The sequence below is a fragment of the Rhinopithecus roxellana genome, chromosome 8 (genome assembly GCF_007565055.1).
Source record: "Rhinopithecus roxellana isolate Shanxi Qingling chromosome 8, ASM756505v1, whole genome shotgun sequence".
Taxonomy (NCBI): domain Eukaryota; kingdom Metazoa; phylum Chordata; class Mammalia; order Primates; family Cercopithecidae; genus Rhinopithecus; species Rhinopithecus roxellana.
The window spans coordinates 129,420,808-129,426,807 of record NC_044556.1 but is presented as its reverse complement, the minus strand read 5'-3'; the positions used below and the strand labels follow the sequence as shown (position 1 = coordinate 129,426,807).

Here is a 6,000-nt window from a genome sequence, read left to right as displayed (position 1 = left end):
ATGGTGGGAGTGGCAGCTATGACAGTTGTAACAATGGAGGTGGAGGCAGCTTTGGCAGTGGTAGTGGAAGCAATTTTGGAGGTGGTGGAAGCTACAATGATTTTGGCAATTAAAACAATCAGTCTTCAAGTTTTGGACCCATGAAGGAAGGAAACTTCAGAGGCAGAAGTTCTGGCCCCTACGGTGGTGGAGGCCAATACTTTGCCAAACCACAAAACCAAGGTGGCTATGGCAGTTCCAGTAGCAGCAGTAGCTATGGCAGTGGCAGAAGATTTTAATTAGGAAACAAAGCTTAGCAGGAGAGGAGATCCAGAGAAGTGACAGGGAAGCTACAGGTTACAACAGATTTGTGAACTCATCTAAGCACAGTAGTGGCAGGGCCTAGGTGCTACAAAGAAGACATGTTTTAGACAAATACTGATGAGTATGGGCAAAAAACTTGAGGACTGTATTGTGACTAACTGTATAACAGTATTTGAGTTTGTATTCTGTGGAAAGTGTAAAGCATTCCAACAAAGGGTTTTAATGTAATTTTTTTTTTTTTGCACCCATGCTGTTGATTGCTAAATGTAATAGTCTGATCGTGATACTGAATAAATGTCTTTAAAAACAAAACAACTATGTCTTAAGCTAAATAATAAAAAAATATACAAAACATGGGATGCAGCCAAAGCTGGCTTCTTATGACTCAATTCCATTGGGTTTCCCCCTATCTCTATTGTTCTGCTATCTCTTGTTACCCTTTAAAATGTTGGGCATCCATTCTTAGTCCTTACTTATCCCTATTGTATATTTTTCCCACAAGGTGATCTCATCAAAATTCACGGCTTTAACTAACACATACACTAATATCTTCCAAAATTTCTTTTTTTTTTTAATTTTTTTTTTAAACAGAGTCTCGCTCTCTCCCCCAGGCTGGGGTGCAATGGTGCAATCTCGGCTCACTGCAACCTCCGCCTCCCAGGTTCAAGCGATTCTCCTGCCCCAGCCTCCTGAACAGCTGGGATTACAGGCATGTACCACCATGCCTGGCTAATTTCTGTTATTTTTAGTAGAGATGGAGTTTTGCCATGTTGGCCAGGCTGGTCTCAAACTCCTAACCTCAGGTGATCCACGTGCCTCGGCCTCCCAAAGTGCTGGGATTACAGGTGTGAGCCACCGCACCTGGCATCTTCCAAAATTTCATCCAAGATTTTTCTCCCACATTCCTAATATGCCTGTTGAACAAGTCCACTTAATTGTGCCACAGCTACTTGAAAGTCAGTACGTCTAATACTAAATACATAATCTGCCCCCCCACACTTTTCCTTCTCCTCTGTTCTCTAATCTTAATAAACTGGATGACCCATTTACAGTGCAAATCAGGAACACAGCCATCCTACAATACTCTATCTCACACACAGAATTGTGTAGCCTACATTTTTAAAATCTCTCTTATTTTTCTTTCCTCTTCTCCATTCCCATGTCTTAGGATAGGTTCTTATCATTTCTCAACTTATTCCTGTAGTAGGCTCCTGTATTAGTCCATTTTCATGCTGCTGCTAAAGACATACCCGAGACTGGGCAATTCACAGAAGAAAGAGGTTTAGTGGACTTACAGTTCCACATGGCTGCAGAGGCCTCACAATCACGGCAGAAGCTGAAAGGCATGTCTCACATGGAGGCAGACAAGCGAAGAAAGTTTGTGTAGGGAAACACCCTATTATAAAACCATCAGATCTCATGAGACTTATTCACTACCACGAGAACAGCATGGGAAAGACCTGCCCCCATGATTCAATTACCTCCCACTTGGTACCTCCCACAACACATGGGAACTCAAGATGAGATTTGGTGGTAGGGGGACACAGCCAAACCATATCATTCTGTCTCTGGCCCCTCCCAAATCTCATGTCCTCACATTTCAAAACCAACCATGCCTTCCCAACAGTCTCCCCAAAGTCTTAATTCATTTCAGTATTAACTTAAAAGTCCAGTGTGGTGATTCCTCAAGGATCTAGAACTAGAAATATCATTTGACCCAGTTATCCCATTACTAGGTATATGCCCAAAGGATTATAAATCATGCTGCTATAAAGACACGTGCACATATATGTTTATTGAGGCACTATTCACAATAGCAAAGACCTGGAACCAACCCAAATATCCATCAATGATAGACTGGATTAAGAAAATGTGGCACATATATACCATGGAATACTATGCAACCATAAAAAAGGAGGAGTTCATGTCCTTTGTAGGGACATAGATGAAGCTGGAAACCATCATTCTCAGCAAACTATTGCAAGGACAGAAAACCAAACACTGCATGTTCTCACTCATAGGTGGGAATTGAACAATGAGAACACTTGGACACAGGGCGGGGAACATCACACACCGGGCCCTGTTGTGGGGTAGGGGGAGGGGGAAAGGATAGCATTAGGGGATATGCGTAATGTAAATGATGAGTTAACGGGTGCAGCACACCAACATGGCACATGTATACATATGTAACAAACTTGGACGTTATGCACATGTACCCTAGAACTTAAAGTATAATAATAAAAAAAGACACACACACAAAAAAGTCCACATTCCCAAGTCTCATCCGAAACAAGACAAGTCCCTTCTGCCTATGAGCCTGTAAAATCAAAAGCAAGTTAGTCACTTCCTAGATACAAAGCGGGTACAGGCATTGGGTAAATACAAGCATTCCAAATGGGAGAAACTGGCCAAAACAAAGGGCCTACAGGCCCCATGCAAGTCCAAAATCTAGCAGGAGTGTCGGTAATTTTTTTTTTTTTTTTTTTTTTTTGAGACAGAGATTCGCTCTTTTTGCCCAGGCTAGAGTACAATGGCACAATCGTGGCTCACTGCAAACTCCGCCTTCTGGGTTCAAGTGATTCTCCTGTCTCAGCCTCCTGAGTAGCTGCAACTACAGGTGCGTGCCACCATGCCCAGATAATTTTGTATTTTTAGTAAAGATGGAGTTTCACCATGTTAGCCAGGCTGGTCTCAAACTCCTGACCTCAGGTGATCTGCCCACCTCAGCCTCCCAAAGTGCTGGGATTACAGGTGTGAGCCAGCGTGCCTGGACAGCAGTCACATCTTAAAGGTCCAAAATGATCTTCTTTGACTCCATGTCTCACATCCAGGTCACACTGATGCAAGAGGTGGGCTCCCACGGTCTTGGGCAGTTCCATCCCTGTGGTTTTGTGGGGTACAGGCTCCCTTCTGGCTGCTTTCATGGGCTGGCAATGACTGCCTGTGACTTTTCCAGGTGCACGGTGAAAACTGTTGGTGGATCTACCATTCTGAGGTCTGGAGGACAGTGGCCCTCTTCTCACAACTCCACTAGGCTGTGCCCTAGTAGAGACTCTGTGTGGGGTCTCTGATTCCACATTTCCCTTCTGCACTTCCCTAGCCAAGGTTTTCCATGAGGGACCCACCCCTGCAGCAAACTTCTGCCTGGGCATCCAGGCGTTTCCATACCTCCTCTGAAATCTGGGTGGAGGTTCCCAAACCCCAGTTCTTGACTTCTGTACACCCACAGGTTCAATACCACATGGAAGCTACCAAGGCTTGAGGCTTGCACCCTCTGAAGCCACAGCCTGAGCTCTATGTTGATCCCTTTCAGCCACAGCTGGAGCAGCTGGGACACAGGACACCAAGTCCCTAGGCTACACACAGCATGGGGACCCTGGGCCCAGCCCACTAAACCATTTTTTCCTCCTAGGCCTCAGGGCTTATGATGGGAAGGGCTACCATGAAGACCTCTGACATGCCCTGAAGACATTTTCCCCATGGTCTGGGGATTAACAGTTGGCTCCTCATTACTTATGCAAACTTCTGCAGCTGGCTTTAATTTCTTCTCAGAAAATGGGATTTTCTTTTCTATCACATTGTCAGGCTGCAAATTTTCCAAACTTTTATGCTCTGTTTCCCTTTTAAAACTGAATGCCTTTAACAGCACCCAAGTCACCTCTTGAATGCTTTGTTGCTTAGAAATTTCTTCTGCCAGATACCCTAAATCATCTCTCTCAAGTTCAAAGTTCCACGAATCTCTAGGACAGGGGCAAAGTGCTGCCAGTCCCTTTGCTAAAATATAACAAGAGTCACCTTTGCTCCAGTTCCCAAGAAGTTCCTCATCTCCATCTGAGACCACCTCAGCCTGGATTTCATTGTCCATATCATTATTAGCATCTTGTTCAAAGCCATTCAACAAGTCTCCAGGGAGTTTCAAACTTTCCCACATGTTCCTGTCTTCTTCCAAGCCCTCCAAACCATTTCAACCTCTTCCTGTTACCCAGTTCCAAAGTCGCTTCCACATTTTCAGGTATCTTTTCAGCAGCACTCTTCTCTACTGGTACCAATTTACTGTATTAGTCCATTTTCATGCTGCTGATAAAGACATACTCAAGACTGGGTAATTTATATGGGAAAAGGGGTTTATTGGACTTATAGTTCCATGTGGCTGGGGAAGCCTCATAATCATGGTGGAAGGCAAGGAGCAGCAAGTCACATCTTAACTGTATGGCAGCAGGCAAAGAGAGAGCTTGTGCTGGGAAACTCTACCTTATAAAGCCATCAGATCTGGTGAGACTTATTCACTATCATGAGAACAACATGGGAAAGACCTGTCCCCATGATTCAATTATCTCCCACAGGGTCCCTCCCACAACATGTGGAAATTCAAGATGAGATTTGGGTGGGGACACAGCCAAACCATATCAGTGAAAATTAATAGAGAATAGAAAAACAATATAGAAAATCAAGAAAACCAAAAGTTGGTTCTTTGAAAAGATCCACAAAATTGATAAACCTTTAGCTAGTTTGACCAAGAAAAAATTAAGACTCAAATTATTAGAATCAGAAACTTAAAAGGGGCATTACTACCAACTGTGGAGAAATAAAAAGGATTATAAATTGGACGATTTTTTTTTTTAAATATACAGACAACCAAAATTGGCTCAAGAAAAAAAAAAAAAAGACAATATAAATAGACCTCTTAAAGAGCGGATCAAGTCAATAATCAAAAACCTACCTATGAAGCAAAGCCCAGGCCCAGATGGCTTTACCGCTAAATATTATCAAGCATTCAAAAAGAATTAGCACCAGTTCTTTGCAAACTCTTCCAAAATAACAGAAAAGGAGGAAAATCTTCCCAGCCCATTTCATGAGTCCAGTATTATACTGACACCAAAACCAGATAAAGATATCACAAGAAAGAAAAGCTACAGATAAATATATTGTATATCGTATAACTATAGATGCAAACTCCTCAATCAAATACCTGCAAACCAAACCTAGAAACATATAAAAATAATTATATACCATGATCAAGTAGGTTATGTTTTTTTTGAGATAGTGTCTCCGGAGCTCTGTCACCCAGGCTGGAGTAAAGTGGTGTGACCATACCTCACTGCAGCCTCAAACTCCTGGGCTCAAGGCATCCTTCTGCCTCAGCCTTCTCAGTAGCTATGTAGCTATATACACAGGATCTCACTATGTGGCTCAGGCTGGTCTCAAATTCCTGGCTTCTCGAATTCCTCCTGCCTTGGCCTCCCAAAGCACTGAGATTACAGGCATGACCCATCACTCCCAGCCCCAAGTAGGATTTATCCTAGGCAAGGAAGATTGGATTAATATCCAAAAATCAATGTAATATATCCTACCGATACAATAAAAGACAAAAGCCACGCAATTATCTCAATGAATACAGAAAAAGCATTTTTAAAAAATCCCACACCTTTTCACGTAAAAGAATTCAATTAGGCCGGGCGCAGTGGCTCAAGCCTGTAATCCTAGCACTTTGGGAGGCCGAGACGGGCGGATCACGAGGTCAGGAGATCGAGACCATCCTGGCTAACACGGTGAAACCCCATCTCTACTAAAAATACAAAAACTAGCTGGGCAAGGTGGCGGCGCCTGTAGTCCCAGCTACTCGGGAGGCTGAGGCAGGAGAATGGCGTAAACCTGGGAGGCAGAGCTTGCAGTGAGCTGAGATCTGGCCACTGCACT

At 43.5% G+C, this 6,000-nt stretch overlaps 1 protein-coding gene and 1 pseudogene across 1 annotated transcript in view; one reads left to right on the top strand and one right to left on the bottom strand.

Moving 5' to 3' along the window:
• Positions 1–345, top strand: part of LOC104672020 — a 1,251-nt pseudogene extending 906 nt beyond the window's left edge.
• AXDND1 (axonemal dynein light chain domain containing 1) overlaps positions 1–6,000 on the bottom strand; it is a 161,920-nt gene that overhangs the window by 63,214 nt on the left and 92,706 nt on the right. The gene's annotated exons all lie outside the window — the stretch shown is intronic.